Below are 17,487 nucleotides of genomic sequence, written 5' to 3' on the forward strand. Positions count from 1 at the left end.
GAGAGTTATCAGATGAGATTTAGGTAAATAAGGGTTTACTCACTAAGTTCTATCGAACTTACCTTTGTGTCTTCTTGTTCTAGGTAGGTAAATTAAGGTCTATGCAAAGAGGGATGATGCCAGGGCTACAGGAAATGAGTGGCAAGATGGATTGGTATGTATATAGAGTGAGTGAAGTGGCGTGTTCGAGTCTGATGGAAATATTGCCGACAGGTCACAAAAACTTTTTATAAGCCTTGTGGCGCGTATAGAATGTGTTAGTAATATAAATGTTGCTAGCAATATTATTTATAGGTAGAATTGGTAGGTTATATGTACTTGTACGGACTCACCTAGTGAAAAGTCTTCTTCAAATGATTGTAATGACAGTTTGTACACCTAAACAAAAAGTTTTTAGGAAGTGTTACTAATTAAGATCTATTTGTTGAAAATTTGTATGAATAGGTTAAGTGCAAGTCTATATTATGACATAACTCTCAAATCCAGATCAAGTGAATCAGATCAGGTTGAGAGTGTTATAGTGTAGCATTCGGTAATGTGTAGATCCAATGGGCAGATCATGATACATGAACTTATGTGTAAGTCCATGAGGAAGAAACCCATGGCACCTTCTGTGAAAGTATGTCGGGACAGTAAACACATGATTTTGTATGTTGCCTTTGTGGCGTACTATGTTATTGTGGCGTACTTTGTTAAGTCTGTATGGTAGAATGGGGTTATCTAGCCTTGTGGTAAGTTCTGAGTGTTCTATGTTAGATATTTCTATGATAAGGTTATGATACGTCTAAGGTTAATATGGTTGAATTAGATTTGTGATGTAATAGTTTTAAAGGAAATTCTTGGAAAAGAAGTGTGTATTTGCACTTTAAGAAGGGTATCTGCCATGGTTATCTGTTAGTGTTGAATATGGATGTATTCATAGTTATGAGAGACATAAGAAACTATCAATATGAGTTCGTTTGTATTATGTACTGCTTAAAAATGAGTATCTAGTACCCGCCATGTTTGAATAATATCATGTTTTATTTTGAAATCTTATAGAATCATAGTTATTCTTTTCTTAAGTATCTAGAATTCTGTAACAAATATGTGTGGAATTCATGTGTATGATCTGTATAGTTATTATAACATGATTTTATTGGGTAGTGAACTATAATTTGATTTGATTAGTAAATTGATAATATTCAAATCTGCATAAGTATTCACCAAGTGTATATGTATCTGCCAGTGAATAGTATATGTAAACAACCATTCTGGATTAAATGTGTGGGTGAGGAGATGGTTTATATGAATTAGTCTCTAAAGGTATATTGTTTCGGAAAGTATTTTTATGGTTTTAAGCAAAAAGGATAATATATATTCTTGCAAGATTCTTGTAACCTCCCTATCACGGCCTAGACATTATAGCTAGATTGAAAAGTCTACATTAGCCACCGAAATGGCTAAGCTAACTTCGTTACTTTTGTATACTTTAAATAAACTCATTTTAGAGAAAAATCGTATTTTCGTTTTGAGTTAGTTTAAAAGATTTCATTTATTAGATCGTGTATACTTAGGATTCATTTTATTGTTGATAATGTTGTTTTAGAAAAACTGTTTGCTTGTTGCTCTTCTTTAAAAAAAAAAAACTCGATGTTAAACTAATATAGCGAAAAAACTATTTTTCAAGTCATTTTGGAAACTTAATTGCCTCATCGATTTGTTTTTCAAAAATAGTTCCTTTGTAATGCAGCAAAAACTAGGGGAAAATATCAAATTTTACTTAAGCCTGATATCATGCATTATCTGGTTATTATGCTTGAGCAATCCATGCATGCAAAAATCCCAGAAGAAAAGTTACCAAGCCACAAACTAGAAATCATTAAAAATTACAAACCAAAACCAATAGAAACTGACTAAAACTTATTAAAAATAATTGAGGTTCAAGATGATTCGCTGAATTCCGGGACCGATCCTAATTTCAAGGTTTACCTAAAAAGTTAAACAGTATTGGGAGGTGAGCTTATGAAAAGCTCAGCCTGAGTCGAATAATTATTTAAACAGAAAAAAACATAAATATCGAATACAGTGAAACATATTAGCATTAATAGAAGAACACAAAACCATCATTGATATTTCATACCATTACATAGCCATTATCAAATGCCAAACGGTGTATGAGCATGGGACATCATTCATTTGAGTAACAATCATTAATTTTTTGATACCATTCAATACAACACAATACAACACATATCATACAATAACATTCGAATATGTCGTGAGCATGATGCAATGAAAAAAGGTTTCTACCCATACCATGCGCTACAGACAATGAGTTCCCCAAAACCCATCATCCGAACTCCAAAACATTATGGGCTTAAGCCCGTTTTGGTTAAAACCATCTATAACAATATGCAAAAAATTCTGCCAGTAAAAATGTAGACAAGCTGCCAGTAAAAATGTGATAAATCGACATTCCCCTTGATACTCCAGGTGCAGTGTACTGACTATGAATAATGCGGACTTCATATGCTGCCAGTACTCCACGGAACTCCTCCATCAACCATAAAATCCCAACCCAATGCATATGCAATATGTCACACAATCTCATAAATAATCATATCTCAATACTTTTCACATTCATTTGAAATGCTTATAATGTCATCAATTATCACATATTATCAATAAATGGAAACAATGTTCCAATCTTTCAAATTACCATTGCGTTGGTATCAATCAATATCGTTCAATTTCACATACTTCATGAATTTTCATTGTGCATAAATAGCACCCTCTTCAGTACACAATATAACAAATATCTCATGCATTTAAATCATACATAAGCTTAATGTCTCAATACATTATATCATTCAGTTAAACATTCTCATATCTCATAACTCAAATATGCACTTACAAACTCAATCAAACATTCATACTATCAAACTAGCAATTTTTCCAACATGTCAATATTTTAAGGCTTGAAACATACCTGGTTCGATCACTCACAAAATCAATAATTTGGCTATTAAGCCAATACAATCAACAAGCTAATTTATCAAATTTAACATGATATTGAACATTTTCAAACAATTTTTTGAGTTTAGGACCCACTCCTTATTTCTCATTTCCTCGCAACACACTAGCGAATCTTCCAATTTTCCTTAATAATTCCTTAAATGAACCAAAACCAAAATTCAATAGTAAATTCAATGAATTTACCACTAAACCAGCACCTAAAAACCCACTTATGAGCTCAAATCAATCGTTGAAATTATAACTACTTTATGAATCCAAACTAGTTAGATTTCTTACACTATATTGATACGAACCGTACGTACAATCATTCTTCGTCTTTACGGATGATTTGAGGCATTAGGGTCAGCACCTAATTCAATAATATACTGGAAAATCAGTATCTAATTAATGATTAAATTCCTTCATTTAACCAATTCATAACCTTTACCCAACAACTATGTCGAAATAACAAACTAGTTATCCTTAATTGCACTTACGCTTCACGATTTGTGGGATCCGATTGGCTAATTGATCAAGAACGTCTCTCCCTAATTAACATGTGATTAAAAGATAACTAGAAGGGTTCAAGAACACAATTTAATTTTGGAAAAATATTGGCAATGCCCAAGAAACAAAACAGCCCCCTTTCTTGCACATAGCCGCATGCACCACCACCCATGGTAGCCAAAATTGGGGCTGAAATTTAAAATGGCTTGAGATATTATTAAAATATGGAAAAATAATTTTGAAAAAATTTTAAATCCCCCAAATTCCAGATCTAGAAATTTTTGTTTTTAATTGACAAGATTAATTAAGAAATTAAAGAGAAAAAAGTTCTTACCCAAGCTAGTTGAGAGAAACGGCAATGGTACTTTCTTGGCAATAATCAGGATCGATCTTGGGGTTCAAGATTTTATATTTGGGGTAGATTTAGATGATGATAAATTTCAGCAATAGAGTAAAGGAGATGTGCACAATCTTAATGCAAAAAGAATAAGAAAGAGATGGTAAAATGGCAGGTGTAGGCGTTGACAACAATGGGAGAAAGAAAGAAAATTAAAGAGAAAAGAGGAGAGGAAAAGGGTGACCAGCTAGGGTAGGGAAAATTTGAATTTAAGGCTGAAAAATAAAATAAAAAAATGTATTTATACTTAGGGTTCAAGGGTATGGATGGCACACACATTAAAACAACAAGGGATTTTGCAAAATTTAATTATTTTACAAGGAAAAGGATTTGAACTTAGGACCTCATTTAATTTCCATGCTCTCTCATATTTCTTATAACCATTATGCTTTTTTCACATTCTTGAAATAATTTTGCAATATTTATTTTAAAAACAAGGAATGTCACGCATACTAGGGTGTAAGGCAAAATTTGCAAAAAAATAAATATGTTGCGAGGGAAGTGATTTGAACTTGCGCTTCAAGAAACGTTTCACTAAAACTTAACAAAAAAACCAATACCTCATTTATTTCCTAAAAATTCATAGACAATCTCCAAAATTAAGGCAAGGCCACTCTCTCTCAATTCAGAAACCCGATTCTACTAACCCTCAATTTTTAAGATGTTACAATTCTTTAGTTAATCAGGTAGTTAAGAGAGAACTGGTATGCTAAGTATGGTGTTAGAGTGTAAGTGTAAGCCGAAAATTGTGAAAGTATCCACCAAAATAGAAGTAGTTGAGAAGGGTAGTTGGTGCATAGAGGTTCTTCAAATATTATAAAAGTATCCACCAAGGTATTCTGTTTTAATTCTTGCTAAGTTCTCCCGAACTTACAAGTATTATGTTTATGTTTCAAGTAATGAATATAAGATTATGCATCATAAGGGACGATGCTAGGAGTACACCAAGGTAGCGGTGAAGTGGGTTATTATGCATACAGTAGAAAAGTGGTGTATTGTGGGCTTTCACCCAAAGAGTTTGTTAAATAATGTTGTATTATAAAAGTTTTAGTGAAAAGTCTAATGTAATATTTTATTTTTAAATATATTCTTTTATTCCTTTGAAATTAATTTTTTAAAAGAAATGATAAAGAAAATGTTTTAAGTTTTGAGTGTTTGTCTACAGTTTCACAGATTTTGTTAAGTACTATGTGTAGTAACACTCAAGATCCGGACCTAGTAAATTGAGTCGGGTTGAGGGCATTTCATTTATATCATTACTTACAACACAATTGAACCTTTCAAAGTGACTTAACACATGGGTACATACTATACACAAAATTAACACAACTTAGACAACCCATCTTCATGTTAGTCACGTACCCAAAATCCAGAGTAAGAAACATATCATACAATCTCATTCACATACATACTCCCCTTTAACTCCTCATATTGTTCTTATTCAGAATAACTTATATTGACCTGACAGTCTAGTTTGCAATATAGTTTGCCTAACAGAGGCTACACAAACATATATCCTTGTCTCCATCACCATAAATCATCTCTTATATATCATAAATAGATGGTACAGGCTTAAGCATAAAGGATGACACTTACTTTATAAGAAAAAGAAACTGAATTCAAACTAACAACACTGGACGACATTATCCACACATATACCATTCATGCATATCTGAAGATGGTTACTTACCTTACACAATTTATATAACAATAAAAGTTACAACAAATTCAAATAAGCAGGAACTCGCTAGAAACTCTAGCACAAATATACAAAGTGGGTAATTTGCCTTTATCGCTTGGACTCTCATTAGCTTATTGAGTAGGGAGCTGATACTAAAGTAGATGTTAGCTAAATACTGTGAACCTTCAATTAGATAAAGTTCTTCTAAACTTAGGTTATTTTTTAGATATTTCTATAGGAACTCAAAAAAGAAGAAGATGTTAAGGTGTTTCAGAAATACCACCGCTATTCTTCTATACTTAAGCAATAGGGACAAGAAGTAGTCGAAAATTAGATAATTCCACTAAAACTTTGATTCACATGATTAAGTGAACATAAGAAGTTTTAAGTCTTATCATTTATAATGATCTAGTTTATCTCTAACTAAATCTCAACTTGACTAACCAAATCATCACACACTAAAATAATAAATAAATCTAAACAATTGAGAACTTAACAAGTTCATCCAAAGCATTTGGGGTGGATGGATACTTAACAGAAGAGTCTGCTAAACCTTAAAGCTAGCCAAAACTAGAAGTTTGTCAAATGGAATATTACACAGAATTCTAAAATTACACAGAATTCTACACTTAGCCAGGACAATTACTTTACTTACACAATTTTGTCCGTCATTTACCATGTATATGTCAAATAGTAACCAAATACGGAGACTTCCGTCGGGTGGGTTGTTACATCCCTTGCTCCTATGTCAATTGGGTCTATAAATCATCATCTAACAAACTCAATTCAACACATTGGCACTACCTAATATGGTAATATTTGAATGAAATTATACAAAAGAAGTATTGATATATAGATGTTAGATGAATGAGTTGTATATGTGGCAATATAGATATTTAGATAAGTAAATGGTAAGTTTGGATACAGCTTACAATATGTATTGAAATGCTCAATTTGGTTGCCAGTTGAGTTGAATAAATGTGGTCAAATATGAATGTAAATGTTGATGTTTTAGGGTGGCAAATTTGGCTTTTCAAATGACTTATTTTTGTCCACACGGGCAGAACGAGCATGTGTCTCAACCGTGTGCGATACACGATCATGTTACACGGTCGTGTGTCCCCTACGGTTCCCTAGGAATTAAGTCAGTATACCCTACAATTTTGACACGGCCTAGACACACGGGCGTGTCTATCAATCGTGTGTGGTAGACGGGCTAGACACACAGGAATGTGGTCGGTGACCCAAGTCAATTTCAACCACGGCCAAGGTACATGGGTGTGTCTCTGGCCGTGTGGTGCAAGTCAGTATGTGTGCCCTGTTTCCACACGATCTAAGACACGGGCATGTCTACTAGCCGTGTGAGGCACACGGCCTATTCACACGAGCGTATGATAGTTGAAATGTTGAAAATTTTATAAGTTTCTAAAATTTTTAATATGTTACGACTTAGTCACAAATGTATGACTAAAGCTTTGTATGCTTGATTCAAGTACTTATTGAATGTGAATGAATAATTTTTATTGAAATGAGATGAAATTGGATATATGATTGTTCTGAATTGAGTTACAAGCCCGGTAATGCCTCTTAACCTATTCCGACGACAGTTATGGGTTAAGGTGTTACATTCTTTTGGTATCAGAGCTACAGTTTAGTCAATTCTATGACTAACGTAGCGTATGTGAGTCTAGCTATACATGCCATATATAAAACTATGATAGTGTGATGACTCATGACGTTCTTTAAATGTATTTTCATATAGTAATGGATCCCAAACGAGCTATAGCATACGACATAAAAAATAACGCGCCAGCTCTCGTTCAAGGAGCAGCGCCTACTGAATCTAGACCTGTGACGAGTAGTCACGGGGGTGAGGCTAAAGAATCCTTCTTTGAGATATTAAATGAGTGGTTTGAACAGTACATTCGTACAAATTCGGCTGTTCCGCAACCTTTACCCCCACCTGCTCCTCGACCTATCTCGGTAGTTCCTCAATGTATCGATCCTTTGTGATTAAATAAACCACCTATTGATAGAATTCGGAAACACGGAGCTGAGGAATTTAGAGCCACTTCTAATGATGACCATGAGAGAGCCGAATTTTGGCTTAAGAACATGATTCGAGAGTTTGATGAATTGTCCTGCACACCGAAGAATGTATGAACTATGTTGTATCATTGTTGAGAGATACTGAGTATCATTGGTGGAATACCTTGATATCCATAGTTCTGTTAGAGCAAGTCACTTGGGGTTTCTTTGAAGTTGAATTTAGAAAGAAATATATTAGCCAAAGGTTTATTGATTAGAAGAGAAAAGAATTTCTTGAATTGAAGCAAGGCCGTATGTCAGTTACAGAGTATGAACGAGAGTTTGTATGACTCAACAAATATGCTCGTGATTGTGTTTCTTCTGAAGCTATAATATGTAGCACCCCTTACCCATATTTGGAGCAGAAACAGGGTTCGAGTCATTACCAAATTTATATCGAATCAATTTGTCACATTTTACAACATAAACTTGCATACAATTTAAAACTTTTATACATTCATCCATATTGTCCCTTATAAGGTTCTACGATACCTTAAATCATGCTTAAAAAAGGTTCGGGACTAAACTGATAACTCGAGAAAACTTTATAAAACTTAGAAAATTTTCCTCACTACATGGGTCACACGCCCGTATGAATAAGCCGTGTGCCTCACACGGTCTCAGACACACTCGTATGACTAAATCGTGGCCATACAGGGCATACTTACTAACTTGATCACACGGCCAGACCACACGCCCGTGTGTCCAGCCCGTGTTCCCTTCACACGCCCATGTTTAGGCCGTGTGCTAGACTGTGTCAAAACTAGAGGGTATACTGATTTAATTCGAAAGGCTACCCAAGGGGACAAACGACCGTGTTCCAAGGCCATGTGTCACACATGGTCAAGCCACACGTCCGTGTGCTCGACCGTGTGGAGTGTAAATAGGCTTGGTTTAAGCCACATTTCTCACCCTCCACAAACATACCTAAATCACATTATCTCATACCATTTCAATGTATTCAAAGGCAGCCAAAGCATATTAATCCATACATATATCATGCTATCATGTTAATCCATACACATATCATGCTATCTAACCACAACCATTTCAACTACTAAGTTCCATAATCAAGCATGCCAAATAATTATACCGAAATCATCATAAACTTACATAACATCTTATTTCATTTTCTCACATTTCCATCAACTAAATCATGCTTCTCTAATATATCAATTCATCATTTATACCTCATACCAAAATATTCCAACACAAAAGCATTATATATATATCACTTATATCATTTATCAAACACATACTTTAGCCCAACTTAAAAATGACCAATGCACATCAACATTTACCAAGCCAAATCACATGGCTAAAATCACCATACAAAACATACCATCTTAACACTAGCCTACACATGCCATATAACCAAGCCCCAAAGTATAAAAATACCGAAAATTAATAGCCGGATAATGTGATGCGATCTCTGTTGACTTCCAACCCGAGCAAACTTCTGAAACACTACAAAACATAGAAAAACAACACAAAGTAAGCTTCACAGCTTAGTAAGTTCGTATATGAGCCTAAAATGATCATAACATTCATATAGAAGTTTTGAATTATATAAATCTTTAACACTTAAAGCATCAATTCATGAACTAATTTCAAATTACTTATGTCCTCATTCGTAAGTTCTCAATTTCATATAACTTGATACTTAGTAGTTTTCTACACACAACTATACTGATACCTTCTATTTATCATACATACACTTATCAAACCTTTCTAGTTTATAAGTACTTATGATACAAATTCATCGATTTTCCGATGCCATAGTCCAACTATGGTCTTACTCAAATATTGCCAAGGCCTTATCGTGGTCTTTCTTTCACATGCCATAAGTATATTTAGTTAAAACAACTATAATTCATATCTCACATAACATTCAATACATACTTCATTATAATCAAATAAACATATTTTGACATGAAACATATCTATACACAATTCATTCTTATAATATACATAATACAATATGAACTCACCACTTTACTTTCATTCAATTCTCACATAGGTTCTGTACGTACCTGCATTGCTTAATTCATTGAAATTTTCTTTCTCGGCTTGACTTTTCCCATTGAACCATTTGGAATCGTTAAGGATACTCAGTAATCACATATAGCTCGTACAAAGCCATATCCTAGATATGGTCTTACATGTTATCACATATCGATGCCACTGTCCCACACAGGGTCTTACACGAAGTCGATTAATGATGTCGATGTCCCACACATGGTCTTACATGTAATCGCAATACAATGCCACTGTCCCACACAGGGTCTTACATGTAATCACATCTCGGTAACCTAATGTCATGACATTTGTATCCTATACTATTCCTAAGGTTCGTACGGGCTTTTGAATGTCACAACTTTGTTGATTCTTGCTCGTACTAGATCATTCACTATTCATGACAATTCAATGATAATAAACAAGCATTTATAACACAATTTAAGTATGTTTATTAGCATACAAACTTACCCCTATCGTCAAAATGTTGAAATGAATCGACTAGTCCGAAACTCTGTTTTTCCCTCGATATAGACTCGTACTAGGCTTAACTTGATCTAATCAATCAAATTTAGCTATTTCAATTCATATTCTATTCATTTTAACTCAATTTCATATTTTGGTAAAATTACTATTTTACCCCTAAAGTTTCACACGTTTAAAATTTAGTCCCTGAGCTCGTAAAATGAAATTCATTCCATTTTGGCCAAACCCAAGCCTAGCCGAATTTAATACAACATCATAATAGTCCATATTTTCATTTACTCACACTTTTACCACATAATTTATTATATTTCAAAATTTAGTCCAAAATTGATATTTTTACCAAAATTCACTTTACAGAACTCATTAATCTAACACCAAAGATTTATTTTCCATCATTGGCTGAAAAAATACTCATACATTCAACAATGGCAATATTCAAATACTTTTAACAATTTTGAAATCAGAGATACGGGCTAGCTAGATTAAGTTGCAACGATCTCAAAAACGTAAAAATTATTAAAAACGGGCTTAATTATCACTTACATGGAAACTAATTAAGTTGGCCAAATGTCAAGCTTCTCCCATGGTTTCTCATCTTCCGTTTTCGGTTGAAGCAAAAAGAAAATATGATGATGCATGTGCTATTTTATTTCTTTATTATTAAACATTTATTAACTATTTACTTATTTAACCTTAAAGCCAACCAAAATTTTAATAATGCGAAACCATTGCCATCCCCTATCTCTTTAATGGGTTAATTACCAAATAAGGACTTTCAAATTAAAGTTCTATAGCTATTTAATACTTTTAGCTAATAGAACTCAATTTTTACGCTTTACGCAATTTAGTCCTTTTTACCTAATTAACCACTTAAACGATAAAATTTCTTTACGAAAATTTCACACAACTCTAAGATCATGCTGTAAATATTAAAATAATAGTAATAATAATAAATTTTTCGATGTTAGATTGTGTTCTCAAAACCACTATTCCGATTAACCCTCAAAATAAGCTGTTACAACTTTCCCCCCTTAGGGATTTTCATCCCTGAAAATCTTATAAGAAAATAGATTAGTGATTTGATTTCACTAGCCTCGACAATTTCACACATAGCCTCAGATTTCCCAACTTCTCAATTCCACGAGCTAAGATTCCTGATCTGTTCTTTGCTATACATCATAACAAACCGAATCTGCTTCACTGTATTGGGATACCTTCATTTTCTTCTTTAATTCGCTTATGATATTAATCTCATGAATCATTTACTAATAAAACTCGATCCTGAAACAACAGAGTTAGATAACTACCACATATGATATCTCATACAATGTCACTTCTATAATCACCTTATAATTTATCAAACAGCAACAATCTTTCTTAGTTGCTTTGAAACTCCAAAACACAGTGATACATGAATATTTCAAGAATTCGATTTGAGTTCCTCGATTTCAATGTAATCTCATACTCACGAATTACTGTAATTTCCCTCAGAATTATCATATGAGTTTTATATCTTAATCTGAAACAACAATAACTGGCACCATAAGCAAACTTACCATCACAGAAATGGATAAATCAACTTTTATATCAAAAGAAAAAATCTATACATACCGAGAGATTTCTTCAGACAGTTAACAATGTTTTGAATAACTCTATCTTTTTCAATGATAAGGATAATTTCAATATAGAATTCATCCACATTCTATTTCTATGATTAAAAAAATCAGAAATATCACATTTCACACTCAATCATCGATATCATATCTCAGACTGTTGTGCATCTTGTTAATCTCATATGAACAGATAAGCTACCACAGAGAGTTTCTTGTATCAGTTGTTGTATATTCGTAGAGCTTTTCAGTATACACACTCTATCTCGAAATAACAAATAATCATAGACACCACATCTGATGTTCTGAATCAGAAATCAATTTATGTTGAACCGCTTTTTAACTTATAATTCACTAACACATTTCTGAATTTCACAAGTTCACTGAATAAACAATTATTTAGCCTCTAATTCAGTTAACAACTGTACACTACCTGATAAGATCAATTACGTATTCATCGCTCAAAAAGCACACAAAAGTTTCTCATTCAAAACATCTGAAGCTATAATCATTGTCCTCGGATAAGAATCATTTTCAGACTCAAAAGTTTTTCAACGATTCAAACTAACTTTGTCGTGCCAAGTTCGGATCTTTCTCTGATATTAAACATTTTAAGCTCTTGTAGTCATCATATATATCACATAACTCTTTGTTCAGCTCAAGCAGAACCAGAACTGACATTTCGTTTGATAATATCACTGTGCAAAAAGGAAAACTTCAACAATCGAACTAACTTTAATTTACCATAACATTTCTCATATAGAATTATGCCAATAGACATAATTCTATATCAAGTCGTCAAGAATACGAATTCTTCTTCCATACCATCCTTCAATTCACACGTGTACTTTTAAAGTTTATTCCCAATCCGGTGAATAGATTCAAACACATATAACCCAATTAACTTTTCAATCAAATCATTTCATATCAGATTAAACTACTGAATGGGTCTTTTTGAAGAAATCTTGGCTTCTCATTAAAAGGAAAACCCCAGACATATCACTATACAGATGCCACAATCATCAAATAGAAATCCTAATGTCATAAAAAAATGAATGTCTTACCCGTAACAATAGATAATATCCCGGCTATTAAAAAGCATTTGAACCCAAAAGAAAATCAAATATGGTTTACACAACAATCAATGCGGAAACACAACTTCTATAACTCTAATGACAGTACTATTGTACTTTCACATTTCGAACCAAAAATTATAATCATAATAGACATAGTCATCTCTATCAAATAGAGATCTCTTGCAGAAAATCACATGGAATCATAAGAAAATCGGAATTGTGAAATTTCAATGCTTGAAGCTACACAGAATTTCTGAAATTCACAACTCGTATAGAATGGTAGAAATCTAGATAATATTCCAAAAAATTTCTAGAAGGAAAAAGAACACGTCATTCACAAGTAGTAAAATCCACAGAGACAGAAGCAATATGATCTTCATATACATTCTACAGAGTAATAACCAGTAAAAACAGAATACTAGCATCATACAGATTTTACCATCGACTTTCCTATCAACATAAGAGAATAGAATACCATAGAGATATAGAATAATACTGATTATAACCCGAACAGCCCAACAATGCTTTAGTATATCAGTATATTTAAATAAAATTCTCATACGATAAAAATTTCATCTGAAAACATATAGTTACACATACCTCTGAGGATAAATGTACACATAGAATGCCTAGAAGAAACCATAGTAACTGCCCGACTATAACCACTGCACTCAGTTATCATTTCAATTCAAACTTTATTCCACTATCTAAATCTGTCATCACTGATTTCACATTATCTCAATAATAACAGAAATCAATTCAGAAGAACTTCCAGTTAATACATTTTTAGACATTATACCTGAATACTTTCACCTCATTGAATTTAACTTCTTCTTTCACAGTGACTTGGCATAATACGAATGGCCTTCAACACGATCCAATATCTTTTCTGTTACTATTTTCACTTGTGGACTTATTCTCTTATTTGATCACAGTACATCTCGGTAACTAAATGTCATGACATTTGTATCCTATACTATTCCTAAGGTTCGTACGGGCTTTCGGATGTCACAACTTTGTTCATTCTTGCTCGTATTAGATCATTCGATATTCATGACAATTCAATGATAATAAACAAGCATTTATAACACAATTTAAGTACATTTATTTGCGTACGAACTTACCTCAATCGTCAAAATGTTGAAATGAATCGACTAGTCCGAAACTCTATTTTTCCCTTGATATAGACTCGTACGAGGCTTAACTTGATCTAATCAATCAAATTCAGCTATTTCAATTCATATTCTATTCATTTTAACTCAATTTCATATTTTGGTAAAATTACTATTTTACCCCTAAAGTTTCACACTTTTACAATTTAGCCCCTAAGATCCTAAAATGAAACTCATTCCATTTTGGCCTAACCCAAGCCTAGCCGAATTTAATACAACTTCATAGCAGCCCATATTTTCATTTACTCACACTTTTACCACACAATTTATCATATTTCACAATTTAGTCCAAAATTGATATTTTTACCAAAATTCACTTTCCAAAACTCATTAATCTGACACCAAAGATTTATTTTCCATCATTAGCTGACAAAATACTCATACATTCAACAATGGCAATATTCAAATACTTTTAACAATTTTGAAGTCGGAGATACAGGCTAGCTAGATTAAGTTGCAACGATCTTAAAAACGTAAAAATTATTAAAAATGGGCTTAATTATCACTTACATGGAAACTAATTAAGTTGGACGAATGTCAAGCTTCTCCCATGGTTTCTCATCTTCCGTTTTCGATTGAAGCAAAAAGAAAATATGATGATGCATGGGCTATTTTATTTCTTTATTATTAAACATTTATTAACTATTTACTTATTTAACCTTAAAGCCAACCGAAATTTCAATAATGCCAAACCATTATCATCCACTATCTCTTTAATGGGTTAATTACCAAATAAGGACTTCCAAATTAAAGTTCTATAGCTATTTAATACTTTTAGCTACTAGAACTCAATTTTTACGCTTTACGCAATTTAGTCCTTTTTACCTAATTACCACTTAAATGATAAAATTTCTTTATGAAAATTTCACACAACTCTAATATCATGCTGTAAATATTAAAATAATAATAATAATAAATTTTTCGATGTCAAATTGTGGTCTCGAAACCACTGTTCTGATTAACCCTCAAAATAGGCTGTTACAGAATGTGTAAAAGATTCGAGGATGGATGGAATGAAGAAATCAGATGTTGATTGGAATTATTGAGCTTAAAGAGTTTGTTGTTCTATTTGACCGAGCCTGTAAAGTCGAAGAACTACTGTGATATCGTCTATATCAGCTAAGAAATATTTGAGAAAGGGTTATTATGCATATCTTGCATACATATTGGATACGAAAGTGTCAGAATCAAAGATTGAATCCATACCTGTTGTTTGTGAGTTCTTGGATGTATTTCCAAAAGAATTACTAGGATTGCCTCTGATCAGAGAAGTCAAATTTGGTATTGAGTTAATACCAGGAACAACTTCGATATCGATAGCTCCGTATAGAATGGCTCTAATAGAATTAAAAGAGTTGAAAGCTCAGTTGCAAGAATTGACAAACAGAGGTTTTGTACAACCGAGTTATTCCCCTTGGGGTGCACCAGTATTGTTTGTGAAAAAAAAAGATGGCACAATGCACATGTGTATCGACTATAGACAGTTGAATAAAGTGACTATAAAGAACAAATACCCTCTACCACAGATTGATGACTTATTTGATGAGTTTGAAAAGGGCTACAATATTTTCAAAGATTGATCTGAGATCGGGTTACTATCAGTTACGAGTTAAAGAGTGGAATGTACTGAAAATCACTTTCAAAACAAGGTATGGCCATTATGAATTCCTTGTTATGCCCTTCAATTTAACTAATTCTCCTGCCATTTTTATGGACTTGATGAATCATATATTCAGGCTATATTTAGACAGATTTGTTGTGGTATTCATTGACGATATTCTGATCTATTCTCGAGATGAATTTGAGCATACCGAGCACTTGAGAATTGTGTTACAAACTCTACGTGATAAGCAGTTGTTTGCAATGTTCAGTAAATGTGAGTTCTGGCTCAAAGAGGTTGGATTTTTAGGGCATATTGTTCCATCTGACAGTATTAGAGTTGATTCGAGCAAGATTTCTACTATTGTTGATTGGAAACCTCCAAGAAATGTGTTTGAAGTTCGTAGTTTTTTGGGCTTAGTATGCTATTACCGAAGATTTATGAAAGGATTCTCAATGATTGCGACCCCGATGACCTGACTACTACAAAAAGATGTGAAGTTTGAATGGTCAAAAAAATGTCAATGAGGCTTTAAACAGTTGAAAGCACTTTTAACAAACGCACCAGTTATGGTTCAACCTGAATCGGGTAAAGAGTTCGTGATCTATAGTGATGCATCATTAAATGGAATGGGGTGTGTTTTGATGCAAGATGGAAAAGTTATTGCTTATACTTCCCGACAGTTGAAATCTCATGAAAAGAACTATCTAACGCATTGTTTAAAGTTGGTTGCGACTGTATTTGCATTGAAGATTTGGCAACACTACTTATACGGTGAGAAATGCTATATTTAGACGGATCACAAAAGCTTGAAATATCTGATGTCATAGAAGGATTTGAATTTGCGTCAATGAAGATTGCTAGAGTTATTGAAAGATTATGATTTTGTGATTGATTATCACCCGAGAAAAGCTAATGTAGTTGCTGATGCCTTGAGCCAAAAATCATTGTTTGTGTTACGAGCTATGAATACCCAGTTGATGATATGTGATGACGGGTCTATTTTAGCTAAATTGAAAGCTAAACCAATATTTTTAAAACAAGTTTTTGAAGCTCAGAAAAATGATCATGAACTACAAGCTAAACAAATTCAATGTGAGTCTAATTCTGATTCAGAATTTCATATTGGAACTGACAATTGTTTAATGTTCAGAAATAGGATTTGTGTACCGAAAAATACAGAGCTTCTTCAGAAAATTCTGCATGAAGCACACAGTAGTTGCTTTTCTGTTCATCCAGGTAGTACCAAGATGTATAATGATTTGAAACAGCAGTATTGGTGGTCGAGAATGAAACGGGATATATCAGAGTTTGTATCGAAATGTTTGATTTGTCAGCAAGTAAAAGCTGAACATCAAGTACCATTTAGATTACTGCAGCCTATATTGATTCCTAAGTGGAAATGGGATAAAGTCACTATGGATTTCGTATCGAGACTGCCCCTAACTCAGAAAAAGAAAAATGCTATTTGGGTTGTTGTTGTTCATTGACTATCCGACCCATGCTTGAATTTTTTACTTTGATGAATATTTTAAGATATGCCATTGATGAATAATTGTGTTTTGTGGTGTTTGAAAATGAAATATGGAAGATAAGTTTTGGGTTAATATGTATTTTATTGGAAATTTTGATAAATTTGAATAATTAGGGCTTAATTGCAAAAATATTAAATTGAAGGACTAAAATGCAAAATAAATGAAATGTGTGTATTTGTATGTACTAGAGGAACATTCAGCCTAAGCATGTTGCATGGAGATTTTGTGTATTTTGTGTTTTATGCAATTAGGACTAATTTGTAAAAGAATGAAATATCAGGGGTAAAATGGTAAATTACCCATTTATGTGTTGTTGGATTAA

The sequence above is a fragment of the Gossypium hirsutum genome, chromosome A13 (assembly GCF_007990345.1).
Source record: "Gossypium hirsutum isolate 1008001.06 chromosome A13, Gossypium_hirsutum_v2.1, whole genome shotgun sequence".
Classification (NCBI taxonomy): domain Eukaryota; kingdom Viridiplantae; phylum Streptophyta; class Magnoliopsida; order Malvales; family Malvaceae; genus Gossypium; species Gossypium hirsutum.